The sequence below is a fragment of the Lynx rufus genome, unplaced genomic scaffold, assembly GCF_022079265.1.
Source record: "Lynx rufus isolate CCGP_SWC_20201006 ecotype Redwood Valley unplaced genomic scaffold, mLynRuf1.p SCAF_4, whole genome shotgun sequence".
In the NCBI taxonomy this organism is placed as follows: domain Eukaryota; kingdom Metazoa; phylum Chordata; class Mammalia; order Carnivora; family Felidae; genus Lynx; species Lynx rufus.
The window spans coordinates 39,606,375-39,628,327 of NW_025814856.1; the positions used below are offsets into that span (position 1 = coordinate 39,606,375).

Genomic DNA, 21,953 nt, shown 5'->3' on the forward strand with positions numbered 1-21,953 from the left:
GAAGAACGAAGGCTCAAAAGGGAGTATATAGAAATGAGTTCTAGGAATGCGGGACAGAAATACAAAGTAAGTTAAATTTGATATGCATCTTCGATACATGGCTCAAAAATATCCTGGGGAAGGGAGGCAAGGGCAGGATAGCCGGGCAATGATTAGGAACAATAAAGTCATTCTTATTTATCCCGTCACTGAGTGGAGACACTTGAAGAAACAGGTTGTGCAGTAGTGGGGAGCGGCCCGGGGTCAGGCACGGAGCTGACTTCCTCCTCTCACACACACACACACACACACACACACACACCGTGAGCACCATTAGTGCTCTTATCTCTGTTTTGTTGATGAGAAACTAAGGCTCGCGCCAAGGCCCCAGGGCAACTAAATGACAGAGTTCAGGTTCAAACCTCGGCTAATGTGACTTGAAAATCTAATATTTTAACCCTGCTTCCTTCAGAATGCCTTCTTTAATCACAACAGAAGAAACCAGGGCACACTGTTATGCATGGAGAATTACAGGCTGCAGTTGGAAGGATATTTCTCCATTTTTTTTTTTTGACAACTAAAATTAACTTCTTTGTCAGGTCCCCAATTCTTGGGGCGGCAGAAACAAAATCACTCCCATTTAGGAATTTCTCTGACTCTCCCCCAGGCTGACCTCCCAGTTCTGGAGGCCCTCGGGAATGCCAAGGCACGTGAAGCTTCCGTGTCCCCTTCTGTGCTCCCCCTGGCACCCTGAGTCTTTCTCGGGTTCTTTCTGCCTAAATTCCCTGATGGGCCATCTCTACCTAACTGATTCCACACTAAGCTGGCCATGGGAACACTGGGGGCTCCCCTCGACTATCCAGGGAATGGAGTCGCGTTAGTTATGTGACTCTGGGCAAGTTATTTAAGTGCTTTGTGCCTCAGTATCCCTATCTGTAACATCAATGGTCTTAAAGGGATGTTAGAGAGTTAGAAAAGAAAATATTCGTAAAATGCTTAGGACAGTGGTTGGCACAGGACAAATGCTTCACTAAAGTTAAGTGTCATTGGGGGTGGGCGGGAAGAAAACAATGACTCTCACTGACCAAGTTTTTGTCTTATGCTTGGACTGTAGCTTTAAAATCCAAAATGCTGGAACTTTAACCCTGTTATTCCCTCGATTCTGTAGCATCCTTTCTTTCCCTGGACAACAAAAGCAAATTGTCTATGGGGTGCCTGGGTGGCTCAGTCGGTTAAGTATCCGATTTCAGCTCAGGTCACGGTCTTACCGTTGGTGAGTTTGAGCCCCACATTGGGCTCCACGCTTATAGTGCAGAGCCTGCTTGGGATTCTCTCTCTCCGTCTCTCTCTGCCCTCCCCTGCTGGCTCTTTCAAAAGTTAAATAAATAAACTTAAAAAAAAAAAAAGCAAATTATCTGGCTCCACAAATTTGGGACTTTGGGGGTGGGGTGTGGCTTAATATCTCAAAATCCCACCCTACCCAGTCATAGGTGGACAGTTCTGTTTGAGACCCTCTGAGTTGTCCTGCAGTGACCCCCCAATTCCCACTACCTTCCCGCCACAACACACACACACCCATCACTATCTCCACTGCTGCTGTCTAGAGGGTAGAATTCTCTGGCATATAATTCCCCTACAACTCACACAGTTTATCTTTGGAGTCATATCCATTCATTGGATCTTTATTATGATCTTTGGGGAAAGAAAACCAGAATCTGCTCTCAGCTACCACCCTTTTCTCTTTTAACAAAAATTGTGTATACTCACAAATTTGTTCATAATTGTGACACTGGAGTTTTCCATTCTACAGACTTGTGTGTAGAGATTAGACTAGAGGTCTGCCATGCATATCTCTTAGCCACATGTTCAACATGTAAACATATTACCCCCAAAATCAAATCTGCTAAAATAAATCTTTTGTGCATTATGGAAAACTTCAAACACATACAAAAGTCAAGGAGCCACCAATGTTCAGGCACTCATTATCCTCAACTCATGGCCAATCCCACTTCGTCAATCCCTAGCCATATATTTTGAAGCAAACCTCAGAGATGGTATCATGTCATCTGCAAATGTCACTGCGCTTCTAAAGACTGAGAATGCTCTTTTACAACATGGTACCGGGATCACAACTCTGGTAAAAAGTAATGATGATTCCTTAATATCATCAAAAAGCCAATCAGTGTTCAATTTTTTTTTTTTAGCAGCATCCAGTCTGATACATCAGGGTTGGGATTTGCACCTTGCAAATTGTTTTAGGAAACAGCCGGAGGCTGTCCGGGTGAATGATTCCATCCCTCCGTTTTCTTCACAGACAGGAACGTCATAGCCAAACCCACAGTGGGTTTTGCCAAGAACTCCAAAAAAGACAATCACGTGTCAAATAACCATGGAGACGCGGTTACAAAAGGAACACTTATTCCTTGCTCCCTTGTTTAGCTGCTGAGCACTGATGCAGGAGGCAGTCGCCGCCTGGGGCTGCACACACCTGACGGTGTGCTCCTGGTCAGCTCCGCCTGAGCCTGCAAGGACTCGTCCAGCTGCTGTCAGTGTCAGCGACGGGGATTAGCGTGCCCTCCTGGGGGAGTCCAGCTGACCGCAGCGCTGGAAGAATCGGAATCTCCAGACTGTCCTTGTTAGTTTCTTCTAATGGTTCAGCAGCAGTTTGATATGAATCCAGCAGAGGACTTATCTGAGGTATTATTATTATTTATATTATGTTTCATCCGGTTCCAATGCTGATTATTTACATGACGAGCCTCGTGATATTAACCTAAGGGCAGTTCCAAGCCTAGTCCCTTGAAGTGACTGCATTCTTAGATTTGTGGCCTACAATGGCTTTCCTTTAGACACCTTACATAAATCAAGGTGCTGGTAAGTCAAGAATGAAGTGATCCTATTACTACTTTAAAAAAATACATGCACAAAAATAGTCTGCTAACAGTTGCTCCGGTGCTCTGCCTCTGTTCCTTAGCTTTCCTGCTTCTGGGTCTTTTTGCTTCGGCTCTCCCAGGGCTGTGGGAGGTAGGAAGGCCTGGAGTCGGAGAGTTAGCACCCCCAGTATCAACCAGTGAGGGGCCCATGTTGGTGGATAAAAGCCCCAGGTGGGATAACTCTGAGGGGTGTTCTACAGCGCTTCCCAGAGGTTCCAGACAGGCCTGAACCCCCGCTGTCCATAGAACTAGCCGATTCATTATCAGCAGCCCTCCCTGGACCATCTCATTTCCCCCATCCTCCATTAGTGCTTCCTACCATTACCTCCCACTGTAGGGTGACCAGTTCATCCTGGGAAATCCCCTAGTCCCAGATAAACCAGGACAGGTGAATACCTTATCTTCCAATAAATAAATAAACAAACAAACAAACAAATAAATAAATAAATAAACAAACAAATAAATAAATCACTTATACTCAAATTCTAGTTCCAGGGTTGGCTTCTGGAGTATCTGAACCTAAGACAATCCCTACAGACAGAAGAGTCTGGAATGAGATGCACCTCTTTTTTTTTTTTAATATAATTTATTGTCAAATTGGCTAACATATAGTGTGTACAGTGTGCTATTGGTTTTGGGGGGTAGATTCCCGTGGTTGCGATGCACCTCTCACCTGGGTATTCATTATGAATAGAGCCCACTGGTGTTGGGCAGTGGGGCAGTGGGGCAGTGTTGGGCTCCGTAGGTATTTGGGTGTGGGAATCTATGAGCATGGTTTCTCACCAAATCTGTATTTGACGTTTTTACGAAGAACATCATTTGTCTACTCTTTCAAAAGTACATAATAAAAACTTGGGGTTTTATAAGCAATTGGCAAATATTTGTTTTATAACTTTTCACGAGTCATCTTCATTCAAGTTTTTTTAAAGAAAGGAAAGAAACCAGATATTAAAAAAAAAAAAGTTTTTTATGATGACTCAGGGCAGCGGTTTTCAAATCTTTTAAGCCTACAAATCTTGTGAGGCAATGCTACATGGGTCCTCCAGTTACAACCAGTTACAAGTGGAGCTGCTGGCACTAACACAGGGTTCTGGGGCTGGAGCCCCGCCCTTGCAGTTGCCCCGCCACCCCGTCAGTCCCCCAACCCCCTTCCCTACCTCAGGTAACCACTAAGCACTTCCTAGAAAGCCTGAGGTTTTTGTTGGACCCCAGCGTGCAAACCACTATCGTAGGGGATTACTGAATGGCATGAAAAAATATCACTAACTTTTTACTTTAAAACATGTTAGAACATGAGAAGGGCAGGGCAAAAAAGAGCACACACATTCTGTCTTGAGTTTGTGGGGGGAAAAATAATAACACCTGTATTCATATACATTGAGAAAAGGCTGGAAAGAAATACACCAAAGATGTTCATGGTGGTCATCTCTGGGGGACTGGATCCCCATGACCTTTTCACTTTCTATTCTGTGCCAGCGATCTATTACCTCCATTTTCCACAGTGGGTAGGAATTATTTTTCAGGCGAATGAAATCCCAACACATGATTTTAAAGAGGGGAGGAGAGGAGGAAATATATTCCAAAGTCACATGCAGACAACAGCAGCATCAGACTAGATTTTCATTATTCCTAGATACCGATCTGAAGAGCAGGGCCTTTTTCAGTTTGAGAGGGTTTAGCCACTGAAGACTGCATAACACAGGTTATAGCCTGTCAATTCCATGCCCAGCAAGGTTTTTGAAGCTTCTGATAATGATATATGAACATTGACCATAAAATAAGCAAAGCAGGGGATAACTCTCCTGCCCCCATTGCCATGCAGTGGTTCAGCCAGCAAAGTAGGCGGTGCCTCCTGTGACTGTGGGTATGGTCAGGTCAGCCGCATGGCCAAGGAGCATTTGAAAGGAGACTCGAAGCTTTGCCAAACCTGAGGCTATAGTAGAGAATTAGTGTTTAAATCTGTATTTCCCCAACTAGCTGCCCATCAGAGTCACCTAGGGAGATTTCTTACAATCGGATTTCTGGCCCCACCCACGGATCACCTGATACCTCCTGAAGAGGACTTAGGACCTGCATTTTAAACAGATAAGGCAAGGGCAATGGGGACACTTATGGGACAACTTCGTGAAGTTCATCATCACGGCTGGTCTGTAAGCTCTAGGAAACTTATATGCCTGTTTGCTGCTGTGACCTACATACTGTGTGCACAACTCCTGGTGCTCTAAATATTCAGGGAGGCGACTATTTATGGAAAGTTCACTCTGTGCCTGACATTTTGCTAAGTAGTTTCAAGTCCATTCACCTTAATTATAACTCAAAGTACGCTTCTATCCATTTTGTCAAAGATGAAGCAGATTCAGAGGGGTTAAGAAACTTGCCCAATATCACCTAGAAAGAAAGAGAGGCACCACTGGAATCCTGGTCTGTGGCCCAAATGCTAGCTCATCTCATTCAGCTAACACACTTCTAGAAAGTTCCATGGCTTTTCCTTCCTTTTCCTGGGAGAAAAATGGAACCAGAATTCTCCACCCACCTTCCTCATCTCCTATCCTCTACCTGCTCCTTCACTGGTTTACACACCCGCACACATGCACACCCTCTTTTAAGTTTTACCTGCATCGAAAACAGCACCAGAATCCTACCCCCAGGACATTTTATACAGAGGTTTATTCTCACAATTTTCTCAGTTCTTGTTAAACATGTCTTTCCTAAGCTACAGGAAACCAGTTGTTCCTTGATTCCATTTTAATTCTCCAATTATTTGAAAGCAGTTGTTGTAAACCATCCTAAGCAATTTGCCTGTTCAAATTACAAGGCATTTGATGGTGGGTCCTTATCCTCCACTAGTCACAAGGCCTCAGAGGCTACAGGTTTCCTCCCCTGACCTCCTCACCAGATAGTGTGATGCAAACAGACCCATCTTAGACCAAATTCCACCAAAAAGGTGACAGTTGTTAGCAAGTAGGCACATACACAGACCTCCGACCCATTCTGTAAGCCTGGGGACATCTCAGTCCGCTGTCCTGTAAGACACGTCAACAGCCTCTTAGATGAGAAGTTCATTTGAGGCAGGTGTGACAGTACTGTCAGTGCAGTACTTAGCTAACCTACTCGGGCAGGTGATAAAATCAACCTTTTCACGTCCAGATACTGGACCGGGTGGACATCCAAGCTCAGTGCCTTTCCAAGAGAACACGTCACTGGTCTCTCTAGATTCATTCGCAAAGTTCAGGCAAAGCAGATGCACCACGAAACATTTCTAGCCATCTACCTTCCCCGAACACCCTTATTTTCATCAATGAAAAACCATTTTAGAAATCCATTATGCTAATGAACACACCCGTGGGGGCCGAGCTAAGACAGACGTTGAAGCGCTTATAGTAACTTCCTCTGGGGTGTGGGACTGTGATCTTTCAAATGTTAGCTAACTGGCCCTACAGTGTAAATGAAGGCTAATGCATGTGTGCACGCACACGCACTCATGCACACATAACATGTTATCTATGCTTTAGCTTTAGAAGTGAATTACAGACAACACATACCAGCATAATAGCCACCATTTAATAAGAACTCCCTGTATGCCAAGTACTGTGCTGAATGTCTGACCAGGAAGAAAACTGATCTCGTTTCATTGCCACTGAGGAAACTGAGGCCCCAGGAAACCCAGCTAGAAAGGATGAGCTAGACTCATACTCTGGCGGACTTGACAGCTATAAATCTTAACCGCTCCAAGAGACTGGTTGCCCGTAAGTTCTTCGAGGCCTCCTGGGAATCCCTCAGTCATCATCACCAATAATTTTTCATTCTTGGCTCAAAACTTTCAACAATAAATAAAATCCCAATCCCTGGGAAATATTCTACTGCATGACTTCTGAGCATAGTTGGTTCTGAAGCGGGCTTGGGAACTCCTCTGGGGGTGATAACTGTATTCTACCCAGAAACATGCAGCGCAGCTGGCTCTCAGTTTCCAAGGCCAAGGGTGGCCACAATTTGAATCCCCGCCCCCTGCCACCTTCCCTGTTAAGCCTCAGCATGGAAGCCTCCTCTTCTGCACCCCTCGGCTTAGTGTCTGTGTTTGAGCACATCAGATGCCGCAAGGCACTGGGGAGAAGGGCAGCCAGTCACAGCCCAAAGCACCCTCCCTCGCTCCCTCCCAATAACTATCATAAACTTCAGAGTTGCCAGGGCAGAGAGGAGAGGGAGTGCGCTGGGGCTGGTGAGGCACCATCAAAATCTCGATACTTTACAATAGGAGAGTCGAAAGAATATGCTGATGGATCAACATAGAGTCTACAAGAAGAGACTTTTAAGACTTGGAGCCTGAGCGCAGAAGAAGCTAGTTGTCACTAACAAGATGGGGAAGACTGAAGAGCAGGTTCATGGAGAAACAGCGGGACCTGTGAGGTTTGAGAGGCCTATGAAGTATCCCAGGTGTATTAGTTTTCTATTGTATTGTAACAAGTTACCACAAATGTAGCAGTTAGAAATGACACCATCAACTCACCATTCTGTAGGTCACAGTCCGGGTAAACTCAGATGTTTTTGCTGCTCAGGGTATCAGAATTTTGAAGTCAAGGTGCTCACTGGACCCAGTTCTTGTCTGAGGCTCTAAGGAAGAAGCCATGTGCAAGTTCATGTTCATCGTTGAGAGAATTCAACTCCTTGCTATTGTGGGTCTGAAGCCCCTGGTTCTTTGCTGGACATGAGTTGATGGCTACTCAGCTTCTAGAAGCTGCCTGCATGTCTTGCCATGGGGCTTCCTCCATCTTTGAGCCAGAAAGGGTGGGCCAAACCCTCCAGCTTTGAACCTCTCACATGCTCTTCTGTCACCAGCCAGACAAAAACTCTGCCTTTAAAGGGATCTTGTGATTGGACCAGACCACCAGGAACATCTCCTTTCTTTAAGGTCAGCTGCATCGTATAATACAATCTAACCAGGGCAGTGCCGTCCATTACATTCTCAGTCCCGATGGAGAGTGCACACCAGGGCAGGAGTGGGGGCAGAAAATCATGGGGGCTTTCTTAGAATACTGCCTGCCACCCAAATGGAAATGCAGAGGAAGACAGTCTCCTGCAGAAACTTCCAGGGCTGAAGAACAGAGGAGGAGGGGGAGGGGACAAGCCCATCTGGTTGTCTTTAACCTCTGGAACTTGAAGCACTCAGGAAAGAAGGCCTGGCCCTTTGAAGTGCCCCACAGAGCCGTGTGTGTGTGCCCCACCATGGGTCTGCCCTGCCAATCCTCCTGCAAGGGCCCCGAGGCATCTTGGCTGCAGTATCCCCGTGTCTGGCAGGTGAGTCAACAGTTGGCTGCTCTCCTGGGCTTTCTTGGAAAGGGCTGTGTTCCAGGTTGGCAGCTGTGCTGGCTGGGAAGGAGGAAAAGAGAAAAGCCAAGTTCTGGGGGCGTTGCTGCCAGGCAGGACACCTGGACCTTTTCCCCCTCGGCCCCTGAGAATGATGGCAAGAAATTTCACTATCACTCCAGGGAAGCCGGAGCCATAATAAAGCAGGGTGGTAAAGCTCTCAGGCAGTGGAATCCAATCAGTGACCTAGTCTCACAATTGCACCATCCGTAAAATGGGGATAGTTGCTAGTAGCTTCCACAAAGGGGCTTGTGACAATTAAACAGCATGGTATCTGTAAATCATTGACCACAGTGGTTGGCATATAGGAAGTACTGACAAAAGCCCACACAAAAAATACTATTAACAAAGGGGAAAGGAATGGCAGAGGAGGCTGTCCAACGAGAAGGGATTAAAAGGAGGAAGGGATCAGATAAAGAGGTCAAGGGGACAGCTAACCCCTTTGATAAGAAACTTTCATAATATTGGAATGCAAGTTAGTTGTTTCTATAAAGACTTATGAATATACAAAGGACAGCTGGTACACCCCAAGGCATGATGGATTTTGATTGAGCCACACAGTAAATCTGGCTATGATGTTTCCAAGGCTCCTAGGTAGCCAGATAGGGCTTCTACTTCCTGTAGAAATTCAGGAGGGAAGACAGGGACAAGCAAGGGGCAGACTATTATGTTGGTATGTTGCATGCCACATTTGATTGCAAGTAACAGACGTCCACGTGAGCTTAGTGGGGTGGGGTGACATATATGAGGCATCAACTATGGCTTCACCCTACACTTCTGTATGCACTAGATTTCCTTGCTGCATCCTGAGGACTTCATTTCCTACCTCCAGCCCAATCCAACTCAGCCAGAATTGAGTGGGTTATTCCATAAGGAACCAAGCAAAGGCCTTATACTCAGGGCAGCACAGTGGGAAAATGAAGATCACAGCCTCTGCCAGCTTTGTTCCAAAACACTGAAAGTTCCTTGAGTTGACATCAAGGCATTTCTCTTACCTGACAAAGACCACCAAACCCTATCAATCATCCAGTTTGCAGGGATGTGTCCCAGGGACAACACCTTTCCCCATCCAACGGCCAGGACTAAAGCTTCCCAGGACAGAGGGGCCCACAGAGACCTCTACGTCCACTGAGAGCAGACAGCAGCATAAAAATAAGGCCTCACCCCTGACCAAGGTGGATAAGCTGGAAATAGTTCCCCCCTGAGTGGCAACTTTGAACATGCTCATTCTGAGGCATGACACACACCCTGTGGACAGACACCCAACAAGAGGAAATCAAGGAAGCCAGTCCCTGCCACTGCCTGGTTGTCAGCTCCTTCCCCTGTACCTTTACAGACTGGCCTGTTCTCTCTCTCTGCCAGCTTAAGAAAGTGCACGTGGCATTGGGGTCCCTGCCTCAACCTGGCTCTACATGATCTCTTGGTTCAAGCGCTGAGAACTATCTAACTAGAGTTGTATGTCTCTCAGTTCACATGTTTGAAAGGCAGAAGCTGGTTTGAGCCTATGGATTGATATTGGTTCGGTTTGCCTTGGATCCAGTTAGTGGTGAGGGGTAGAGTATGGGGGTCACATGGTATAGGCATGGCTGCCTCTTTCTTCCAGTGGGGTTGTGGGTGACTAGATACTCAGAAGGGAGACAGGGTGTGGTAAGTACCCCAAATGTAGCCACCACAAATAGCCCCAACCTAATTTAGATTTCATCAATTCTGATACATCATTACAGAGTTCTTGAAATCTAATCCATTCCAGAACATTTCCAGATGGGCCAGAAGGGAATGCATCTTTGTATCCTCTCTTTCTTCCAGAATCAAATTTTTGGTATTATTTCGAAACTAGATATGCAGAAATCCCATCCTGCAAAACACAATCTCGTGTGGTTAATTGAATGATTATCTCCCATTTTTTTTTCTTTTCAACAAGTCTCAGTTTTCATAGGTGGGCTTGTTGAATGCGGGGTACACCCACATGGATATTTCTGCGGCAAGAGGGCATCATGGAAGAAGCCACTTAATTACAGCAGAGTTAATGGCCTTGTCCGGGTTAGTAGTAAAGCCAAGTGCCACTTGCTGAGCCTTTAACTCTTCATTAACTCAAATCCCAGTTGTAACTTTCTGCTAGGGCCTGGAGTTCTGACTTTGCTTAATCCACTAGATAGAAGTAGAGCAACGGGAGAGGCTGTAAATACTCTGTCAGGGCATGAAGAATAACAACAATAAGGCATTCATATTAGGAGAGGAGATTCATTCATCACGGTTTGTTTACCCTCTCAACAACCCAGTAGATTTGCTGTGGCTGTCTCTGGGGAAGCAGCTGGCGTAAGGAAATCAGATTGCAGAGCAAAGAATGTGAGCTCTGCAGTCACATGCGCCTCATTTCACATCCTGGCCAAGGCCCTTCACTTCTGGGATGGGGCAAACCTGGATGGCAACTCTGATTGGTCAGTTCCCATACCCTGACCCTAGTGAGAGAGCTTGAATGGCAACCTGCTTCTTTTGTCCTCAGTTTTGCTTCTACAAAATGGGGGAATGATAATATTGACTTCATAGGGTGATTGTGAAGCTTACATAGGATCACATATGTGAAAGCCCCTTGTATCTACTAGGTACTTATTATGTTTGCTTCTTTCGCATTATAACAGACTTCTTCCAGGTTTGAACTAATTCTCTATTAAGGTTTCATGACTGACCAAGACAGAACAAAGAGAGCTAATGGGGATGGGGCCCCTGGGTGGCTCAGTCAGTTGAACGTCCGACTTCAGCTCAGGTCATGATTTCAGTTTGTGAGTTGGAGCCCCGCATTGGGCACTGTGCTGACAGAGCCTGGAGCCTCCTTCGGATTCTGTGTCTCCCTCTCTCTCTCTGCCCCTCCCCCACTCTCTCTCTCTCTCTCTCTCTCTCTCTCTCAAAAATGAATAAACGTTAAAAAAAGAGAAAGAGAGAGAGAGAGAGAAGGGGGGAAAGCCAGACTTAAATCATTCTTGTGAGAAAAAAAAGTCTCTCTCAGGTAGATCCTACCTCAGGCTTGAATTTCATCCTCTTTTCCAGACCCTTCTATTCATGTGGCAAAAGTTACTCACTGTCCCCTAACATTACACTCCCCTAATTCTGTAATAATACATTTCCCACAGACACACGAAGTTTAAGTTGAACATACAGCCAATGAGAGAGAGAGAGAGAGAGAGAGAGACTACATTTCTGAGTATCCCTTGCGGATGGCCATATGACAAAGTTTTCACCAATGGGATGTGAGAGGAAGTGAAGTTTGCAATTACTGAGCCTGACTGAGCTTCTCTTTTCCCTTCCCTACTAGCTAGAATGTGAATAAGGAGCTGGTCAACTGACCTTGGCCACATAGATGAAGACAACCCTTTGAGCAACAAGATAGAAGGAACCTGGGTCTCTGGACAGCCCCATGCAACAGAGCTGTCTGGGACCATCTACCTACCTCCAGTCTGTTGCATGAGAAAGAAACATACTTCTGTTTGGTTACAAACACTCTCTTGGGGGAGTGGTCTCTTATTACATCAATTCACTCCACTCCCTAATTCACAATCTACTCCCTAACTAAAAATCCACCTTACCTGATTGGAATTCATCTTTAGAGCTTGCCTTGAGCAAGAATGGTCTGGAGCCAAGATCTCACCTACACTTTAGGGTAGATCAGACTTCATAATCTGGCTACTTGTAAACCAGATCCATCCCACAGACATGCTTTGGTTGATTCTTACGACATATTTTAAAATTTTAGATCTGTTGTTGCAGCATCTGGGTGGCTCAGTTGGTTAAGCATCGAACTCTTGATTTCGGCTCAGGTCATGATCTCATGGTTTGTGAGACTGAGCCCCATGTCTGCCTGCTTGGGATTCTCTAATTCTGTCCCTCCCCTGCTCACACTCCCTCTCTCTCTCTCAAAATAAATAAACACTTTTAATAATTAAAAACTTTTGATTTATTGTCAGCATTTATGAAATTGAGCACTTTCACCAAAAACCCTAAATGTTCAGCTTTTCTTGAGAAATCAGAAGGTCTGGCAACCCTGGGCCACATTCTTGCTTAGAAAAATTCAGGCGCTAGCTTGCTTCAATTCATCATGGTCAATGCCTGTCAGAGTCTTGATGGTTTGGGGCCTGATACCTGACTTCTAACACCCAAAACCTATGTCCCTTTGCCTAAGTGCTTTCTCTGGCCCCCTGGAGCCCGCCTAGCCAGAGGGGCTAGAGACTGAAGGTACTACCACCCCCAAAAGACTCCAATCAACCACTGATGGGAGTTGATGTATAAATATCACAGCTCCCCATTCCTCAGACGGAATAGCTGGAGGGCACCTTTCCATTGCCCCCTAGAGTTTGAGTCCCAGCGTTCCAGAGTGGTAAGTCACTCCATAATGCACCTTTTATTGACTGGCTGCCTTCCCTTCCCTATCCCAGTTCCCAGGTCTCTCCCAACACTTCCCAGAATCACCTTCCAAATAAACAGCTTGCACTCAAATCCTACTCTCAGAATCTGCTTTCTGGGGCAGCCTGAGTCACCAGTGCCCTTAGTTTCCATGTGATAGTTAGCATTTAGCACCATGCTGCACTGTGATTTTTCTCCTGGTGAAGAAATATTTATCTGTGTTTGATCTTTATTAAAAGTGAAAAGAAAAGGGAAAGATGGTTCCAGAAGCCAGTGTTTTTCAGAAAAGAATAGGTGAGAGTCTATCTCTGTGGAAGTAAAGAATATTCCTGCATGTTTAACATGCAAATACTGGCCTGCTTCCTTCACTGACGTTATCTGCCTGACCCTCAGATGGTCATGTTTGTGATCCCTGCTTTACAGCCCTGAAAACTCTTGTTAAAATTCAGGAGTCATTAACCCCTGACTTTGAATGGGGCTCTGAGATTAGCTAGTTGGCCGCGTGGGAGCATATTGAGGGAAGAGGGAGGGAGATATCTAAGTTTCAAGGCTGAAGTTTAGAGGAAGGGCCAAAGGAAACCCTGGCACTTCAGCCAGGCAAGGTGGGCTCAATGTGGCATCGGGGGGGGGGGAGCCTGAAGAGAGCCGAAGTCTTTCCTGAGCCTGTGAAAAATCCCTTCCACCACAGCATCCAAGAGGCTGTATCCACACCCTCCACCAGAGCTTGGCTCTCTTTATTCCAAAACAACTTTTTTTTTTTTTTTTGAGAGAAAGAGTGCAAGTGGGGGAGGGGAGTGGAGGGAGAATTCCAAGCAGGCTCCACGCTCAGCATGGAGCCCGATGCGAGGCTTGATCTCACAACCCTGGGATCATGACCTGAACCGAAATCAAGAGTTGGATGTTCACCCAACTGAGCCACCCAGGTGCCCCTCCAACACAACTACTGGGTGTGTCTCCTGATTTTGCATGAGTTCCAGATGGGTGGTAGCTATCCCTATTCTACTCGTTTTTCCCAGCACCTGACAGAGGGCTCGCCATACTATGGGCACCTAATAAGGTTTGTCTTAAATTTCTGTGAACCAGCTTGACCCTAGATTGAGTGGTCAGAAGTGCTATGTAAGCCAGGGGGCACTGTGATTCAATGTGCATTTCTCTGTTGGAGAGCTGAAAAGGTTTTTTGGCTGCTCTGTAGTGATAAAGACTGAACTAGCTAGGCCCACACTATTTAAACCCAGGAACATGGGCTTTTTGGAAAACTAGCTATCTCTTACCTAGTTTGCAATCAACAGGATTAAGAACATGGAGAGTCAGACTGTCCAGGTTCAAATCCCAGTTCCCCTACTTACTTATTAGCTGTGTGACTGTGGGCAAGTCACTCAATTTCTCTGTGCCTCCATAAAAAATGGAAATTAAATGAGCTAATGCATGTAGAGTGCTTTGGACTGTGCCTGCACAGAGGAAGCACTTAAAATATGTTAGCTATAATTGGCTCTGATTGGAGACAACAGGATCCTGGCTAAAAAGAAAGCCAGAGTAGAAAATTATCTAAAGGAATATGCTAGTTCCAGCAAAGCCCTAAAGCTAGACATTAGGCACAAAGAATCCACATGTTCCAGAGCAGGGCTTCTGACCTTTCCTGTGTTGGCATCTATTCAAGTGATGCTCCCTTTTTAGAATAATGGTTTGTATTTATTTATTTATTTATTCATTCATTCATTCATTCACTCTAATGTTTATTCATTTTTGAGAGAGAGACAGAGCGTGAGATGCGGTGGGGCAGAGAGAGAGGGAGACATAGAATCTGAAGCAGGCTCTAGACTCCCAGCTGTCAGCACAGAGCCTGACACAGGGCTCAAACCCACGATCCGTGAGATCATGACCTGAGCCAAAGTCAGAGGCTTAACCAACTGAGCCACCCAGGCACCCCAGAATAATCGTTTGTAAATGCACAAAATAAAATACATAGGATTACAGAGAAAGTCAGTTTTATGGCTATCAAAATACTAAACAAATTTATGATACAGTATTAGCCGTGCTCTGTTACTAACACATTAGAAAATAAGATCCAGGAGTGGGTCTAATTACTACTGTAATTTTTAAATAGAGATGAGCACAAAATGTCATTTTCACATATCAATGTATTTCAATGTAATGACAAAGTCATAGGCACTACTAATATAATTGTGAACAGAAAGAAATGCCAACCTTCATTTCCAGATTAGCAAATGTAAAAAATAAAGCTTTTCCCAATACAAGAGGAACCTCTTTCCTAAGGAGAGCCAGAAAGAGCCCAGAAGTGCATCCAGGCATATTAAAAGATGCCCAAATTGGCTAATATTCCTTCCTTCCTTCCATCCTCCCTCCCTTCCTTCCTTCCATCCTCCCTCCCTTCCATCCTTCCTTCCTTCCTTCCTTCCTTCCTTCCTTCCTTCCTCCCTCCCTTCTTTCCTTCCATCCTTCCTTCCTTCCTTCCTTCCTCCCTCCCTCCCTCCCTTCCTTCCTTCCATCCTTCCTTCCTTTCTCCCTTCCTTCCTTCCTTCCTTCCTTCCTTCCATCCTCCCTCCCTCTCTCCCTTCCTTCCTTCCATCCTCCCTTCCTCCCTCCCTTCCTTCCTTCCTTCCTTCTCTCCACCTTGTACAAACAGATATGGGGAATCCAAGAAGGACTGTGACTTCTGGAGGACGGGAGTGTGTCTCCTTCATCAAGCCAAGGGAAGAACGCTCCAACAGAGTAGCTTATAGAGATTGAGGGTGCTCTCAAGGGGAGCCAGGGGCCTCATTTCCTGGTTGGAGACCCATGAACAACAGCCATTTCAGACCTATTCAAGAAGGGCCGGGAGATAACTGGAGAGAGTGAGGTGGAGAAAGGGTGCAGTCAACCCTCCTACCACTAAGGGTGACGAGGCAGGGAACCTCCTTTGGTGAAGAGGACCCCACAGACTTGAGTCTCAACCAGGAAGGTGGCCCCCAGGCAAGAAGACCCCAGAAGCTAGTGGCTGGGGGCAGAGGGGGGTGTTCCTGACGAAGGGGAAGGAGGAGGAGGTCAAGCAAAGGTGGTTCTCCAATGTTGGGGCCCTGCACATTGAGGAGAAGCCCCCCACATCCCTCTCTGCCCACACACCCCCAAATGCACTTCAAAAAAGTCACAAATGGAGTCATTTGGAGCTCACCATGCGTACAGACGAACCAGTATTCTCTGAGAGAGGACTCGCGCAGTTCTGGTTGAGTAAAAACAAACGTGTTCCTTTTCTCCAGTCCCTTTTTTCTGTCCCAGCACACAGGGCTGCCGCATACTCCATGGAACACCCTCACGTCATCTTCTGTGTGCAGGCCATCCCAGGGCTGTGCCACAGTGTCAGTGATGTTCCTGGGGTTGCCTGAGGAGAGAGGAGGGGAGAAAGAAGGGGGAGGAGGAGAAGGGATCCTTCAGACAGACCAAGTTCTCTCTTCACTTCAAACCCCTCGGGCCGAGTCAAACCTGTGCAGGGCAGAGGGAGGAAATGAAACAAGAGATAAAACTGGACCTTTCTATATCCAAATAGAGCAGCAACCTATGGGATCCACTCAGCATGTCATCAGGGGACGTGGGGAGGAGACAGATGCAATTCACGTTCGTGCCTCATCATCTTCAGACGTGTCAATACATGGAGTAGTGTGCCTTTCATTAATTTTGCAATTCAGACACCACCCAAATGCAGTCATGGGCCCTGGGAGTCACAGGGAGATGCATTCCTTTCTTATCTGAAAACATCAACACCCTCCTCTCAGGAAACTGATCCCCAGAGATGGAAACACACTGTAGAACTGCCTGGCTGAATGTCCCTTTCTTACTGGGGACCCAACAGTCCCTCCCATAGGGACCCCAACTGGCTTGGGCCTGCCCTGAAGGCAGCAAAACACCTTCATAATCAGAGGCTTAAAAAGAAGACGAAAAGGAGCACCTGGGTGGCTCAGTTGGTTAAGCGTCTGACTTCTTCTCAGGTCATAATCTCATGGTTTGTGGGTTCAAGCCCCCTGTTGGGCTCTTTGCTGACAGCTCAGAGTCTGGAGCCTGCTTTGGATTCTATGTCTCCTTCTCTCTCTCTGCCCCTACCCTGCTCATGCTCTCTCTCTCTCTCAAAAATATATAAACATTAAAAAAAAAAAAAAGTAAAAAAAAAAAAGGGAAAATGAAGGAGTCCACTCCTTCAAGGAGACAATTCCAGCTCCGAGGAGTCTCGAATGTGTAACTGTCTTTAGAAAACTTCTGTGGCACATGAGCTCTGATGGAATGTTCAACGGCTGTTTCTAAGGTCTAGCACTAACCACACTTTTCTCCAAAGCCAGGAGAGGCCGCTTAGGTGCCCAGGCACCAACAGAAGTTCAAGGAAGTTAATTTTCCCAGGGACAACCCTCCAGTGGGGGCGGGGAGTGGCAGTCAGTCTCCTCTCCCTCCGGTGGGACAATGCAAAGTACATTCCATGTCTACGGTTCCCTGCACATTACCCAGTGGGTAACCAGAAAATAAGGCATGTTCTCAGCTCTTCTTCCTTCTCTCTCTCATTGTCCCCTCATTCCTGCTTCCTGGATCACTTCCCAAACAAACTGCTGTACCCATGCCCTTAGCTCACGGCCAGCTTTTGGAGGAACCCAAAAAGCTTAAGACAGTAATCCTCCCTATAGCTGAAAAAAAAAATCAGGCTTCCTTAACGGGTCCCCCACACACCTGCATGGCTTCAGGGCTGAGGAAATGCAAGTCACCGGAAAAAAGCCAAGGAGTGGGGGTGGAGGAGAATCATGGCAGGTGAGGAAAATCATTTAGAAATTATAAAATTAAGTAGCTTTAAAAAGAGAAACCTAGTTGGGAAATTACTGGAAGAGCACAAATTGAAAAATGTGCTCAAGACAGTTGAGAATCTGTCAACTGACAAGAGACGGCTTTGTGAAGAAAACGAACCAGAGCAGGGTGTCAGGCAGACAGATTGGCCCAATTAAGGGCAGAGAGGCTGGGGAGAAGGAGTGAGTTATCGCGTGGCCTCTGGGGGGTCTAGAAAAGCTATTCCCAGCAGGATAGATGGGCCCAGACAGGAGGCTGGTGAGAGCCTCTGGGGTGTCTGCGTGCTCCTTCCCCACTGTCAGGAGACCGTGAATGAACAGGGACAAGATGCTGTGTCTCCATGTCCTTTGAGACTGGACCGCTGATCGCGTAAGATTCTCTGGAATAAAAGGGGATGGGGTGGGTACTCTATGGGAAGCCCCTCTTGGAGATCCGTTCATTCAACAAGTATTCATTGAGTCTGTTGACGTGTGGTGCTGCAGCCTGTTACGGATGGCGTTCCTGCCCCAGGAACTTTGCAGTCCTTCAGGAGAAGGAAGCATCAAATTCTTGGGCTAATATTCACTACACGGGGAGGGCTAGTCTAGATGCTTTGTCTCCTCATTTAACGTTCACAGAAACCTAGGAGGTAGGAACCACATGATCATTATTTCAGAGATGAGGAAACATAAACACAGAAAGGTTAGGAAAATGGGCCAAGGTGACAACACTGGTAAGGAGTAGAGCCAGAACCCAGAACCAGACAGTCCAGCTCTCAAGTCTGCACTCTGACCCACTACAGTTTAGTCTGTCCTATATTAAAGGATCTGACAAGTTCCGCAGGAGGATCAGCTACAAAATATGATAATGCAGAGCCCTAGTTGGTGGTGGGGAAGCTAATCTCCTCTTCCCATGGCGTCCCAACACAGAGCAGTTGGGTGATCCCCAAGGAATTACAACCTCCTTGGTACCTGGGTCAGAAGTAGGCCCCCACCAGGTTTCCTGCTAAATGTGCCATGGTGCTTCCAGCCCAGCACTGGGATAGCTGCCTCCTTTCCCTGCCCTGTGACATCACGAGATGGGCACTGACCCTAGCCCTCCCTTCACACGTGCCCAGGCCTCTGTGGGGGGCAGAGGGTGGCAGCAGAATCGGGTCCCCCTCCCTTGCCCCCTGCCAATGCCAACCAGTCACGGTCCTGAACTCCATGATCTGGGTACCCTGGTGACACGGTTACTGGGCAGAGAACGGGGAGCCAGGGGAGGGAAGACGGCAGCTACGAGCTCACCGTTTAGGAGACAGTAAGAGGCACACTCTTGAAAGTTGAGATGCCAAACCTCCGGCACATGCTCTATTGTCCCCTCAAACTTCACTTACAAAACACAACTTCAAAGATAAAATTATGAAGAATTTCAAGACCGCAGCTGCAGGGCATGAAACCCCAAATGTAAGAAGCCTGTGTGGCTGCTCTGCCAGCACAGCCATGCTCTGGCCCTGCCTGGAGTCAAGGGAAATGGAAAACAGTTGGACTGTTCCAATACAGTCCTCCACACTCACTTCGGCACAGAATCCCCTTTGAGGTTAACAGCCCTTAGTGCTAGTGTTCATGGACCTCCCTCTTAAAATGCTACATCACTTCACTCAAACCTCATAATAGCCACGTGGGTCAGGGAAAATCAGGGTTGTCACCATTCTTCCGAGAGGGAGAAACTGAGGCACAGAGAGGCAAGTGTTTTTCTTGAAATATGATAGGTATTGGTAGGTATGGTAGGTGTTACAGTAGGTAAGAGGCAGGGTCAGCTCTCAAAACCAAACATCCAGCCTCCAGGTCCTGTGCTCTCTCCCTGCAATGCACCAGCCTTCCCAACCCTCCAAGATGCTTTTCACATCCCCTGTTTGTCGCTCAGGAGAAGGCCGTAAAGCTGGCAGGTTGCCATCCTGAAGCTAGTATTTATTAGGAAATCTCCAGGCATGCCAGGAAATTACAGACCAGCAAATTAGTTTAGTCATTTCACTAGTTGAAGGAGCTCTTCGCAAGCTCTGTAAAAAGCTTTTTCAAGAACAAGTTGTTAGAAGGGGTGTTTTGGTGCCTTAAAGACACCATGTTATCTTGGGCATCCAAAGACCTCCTTGAGGAAGAGAATTCCCATCAGACTAAGAAGAAACTTTAATGACCTTGAAAAATACCACACCACAGGGGCACCTGGGTGGCTCAGTCAGTTGGGTGTCTGACTTCAGCTCAGGTCACGATCTCGTGGTTCATGAGTTCAAGTCCTGCATCGGGCTCTGTGCTGACAGCTCGGAGCCTGGAGGCTGCTTCAGATTCTGTGTCTCCCTCTCTCTGTTCCTCCCCCACTCATGTTCTGTCTTTTTCTCTCTCTCAAAAATAAATAAAGCTTAAAAATTTTGTTTAAAAAAACACCACACCACAGGTGTGGCAGCCAGCCTTCAAGATGGCCCCCAATGTCCCCTGCCTCCCAGTATTCACAACTTTGGGCACCCTCTCCCACCCTGAACAGGGATGAACTGTATAATCAGAAGAATATTGCAGAAATGACATTTGTGACTTCAAAGATGAGGCCCTAAAACTATTGCTTCCATCTTCCTCTCTCTTGGATCACTCAATCTGGGGGAAGCCAGCTGCCATATCATGAGAACACTCAAGCAGCTCTGTGGGGAGGACCTAAAGTCTTCTTCCAACAGCCACATGAGTAGAGTAGGGCCATCTTGTAAGTGGATCCTCCAGCACCACTCAAGCCTTCAGATGACAGCAGCCCTGGCCACTGGTTTGATTTCTGCTTCACAGAGCACCCTTGAGTTAAAACTGCCCAGCAAAGCTATCCCTGCATCCCTGACCCACATAAGCCACAAGATAATACATCTCTGGTTGCTTTCAGCTGCTAAGTTTGGGCTTTGTTACGCAGCAATAGATAACTGATACATTTCATTAAAAAGATCATGGGAAATCAGCTGCTCTGAAGTAGAAGGGGAACGAATTTCTTGAGTTGGATATAAACATAGTCACATCCTTCAGGTCATTTGTTCTCTTCTTGCTGCCACCATCACTTCAAGAAAGCCCCAAGGGACACAGCAGTCACAAATTTCAGAGGGAGAAGGAGAGGTAGGGAAGGGGGACTCAGGTCACTATCTGAGGCTTCTACACAGGATCGCTAAGGTGGCACATGGCCCTCTGTGGAGCCACATGAGGCCACCCCCCCCCCACAGGTAAGAAGCAGTATATACTCTAGTAATGTATCTTACAGCTATGAATTGTTGCCAGAACAAAAATCCCAGTGAGTGATTACTGAGCACTTTGCATGCTGAGCACTTTACATTTGCTTTTAGCGCTTCAGCTAAATTAGCACTCACAATAACCTAGTAACGTCATGCATTGGGCACAACACATCCATTGCGAGTGACAAAACCCAACTCAAACTGGCATAAGCCAGAATGGGCATTGATGGATTCATTAACTGAGAAGTGCAAGGGGTGTCCTAGGCTTCAGGGACTGTTGTATCTAGGGTATGGAGTTCTTTCTTTCTCTTACTCTCCCCTTCTACCCCTTATTCTCTCTCCTTCTCTTCCTCCCCTAGTCATCTCCCTGATTTTTGTTCCCCCAGGAAACTTGGACACCAGTAGCTCAAGCCTATGCTCTAATAATCTAAAACCAAGAGAGGCTCTCTTTGCCAACAGCCCCATATCAGATCCCATGGCAGGTCTCTGATTGGCCCTACTTAGGCCACTTCTTTATGCCGATCCCTGGGGACAGGGCCATGGGGCACAATGATTAGTTAGGCCTGGAACACGTGTCCAATGGGTAGATGGGGCACAGTAATTGCCAGTCCCACCAGAACCACATGCAATGGCAATTTCCTACTTAGCATGAAAAAGGGATGATAGGCAGACAAAAAGCACATTTATGATCATCATCATCATCATCACTTTACAGATGAGGAAACAGGCTCAGAACAGCTGCAAACCCCTGCCTGGGGTCTCATAGCTGGTAAACAGAAAAGGCATATCTGGCTGACTCCAAGGCCAAAGTTCTTAGCCATGCTCCTTCCACCTTCCTCATCCCACAGGGTCCTCTGACCCATACAGGAGATCTGCAGGCAAGATGATCTCCCTTGCGGAAGCCAGAGCAGTTACCTGATGCCAATCCAGGCCCTAGGACTAATTCTGCATCTGACACAATCTGCTTTTTCCCAGCCTCCCTAGTTCACCTGGGGCTAGAGAAGGCTCACCCAAAGTATCTCTTGTCCTGACCTTGACTGCATCAACAGCCAAACTGACTATGACCATCTCCGCCTCCAGATGAAACTATTCTATAATATCCCCTTGCTTTTGGAGTAAAGATCCAAACTCTCACCTCAGATAAGAGCTCTGAACATCTGACCCCTGTCAACTTCTGGCTCATTTTTTCCACTCCCTGTCTCAGCCACACTATTCCTGTCAAATTCTGTGAAAGTGCCCTTCTTCCTCCCACCCCAAGA

At 46.7% G+C, this 21,953-nt stretch overlaps 1 long non-coding RNA gene across 23 annotated transcripts in view; it reads right to left on the reverse strand.

Moving 5' to 3' along the window:
• Nucleotides 1-21,953, reverse strand: part of LOC124524294 (uncharacterized) — a 232,621-nt gene that overhangs the window by 160,829 nt on the left and 49,839 nt on the right. For 22 of the 23 annotated variants that reach the window (XR_006965209.1, XR_006965191.1, XR_006965211.1 and 19 more), the window contains 2 exons: nucleotides 15,838-16,145; nucleotides 7,417-8,276 (listed from right to left, as the gene is read on the reverse strand). This is a non-coding gene — a long non-coding RNA (uncharacterized LOC124524294). The remainder of the gene's footprint in view (nucleotides 1-7,416; nucleotides 8,277-15,837; nucleotides 16,146-21,953) is intronic. The other variant, XR_006965203.1, reaches the window with a different exon arrangement.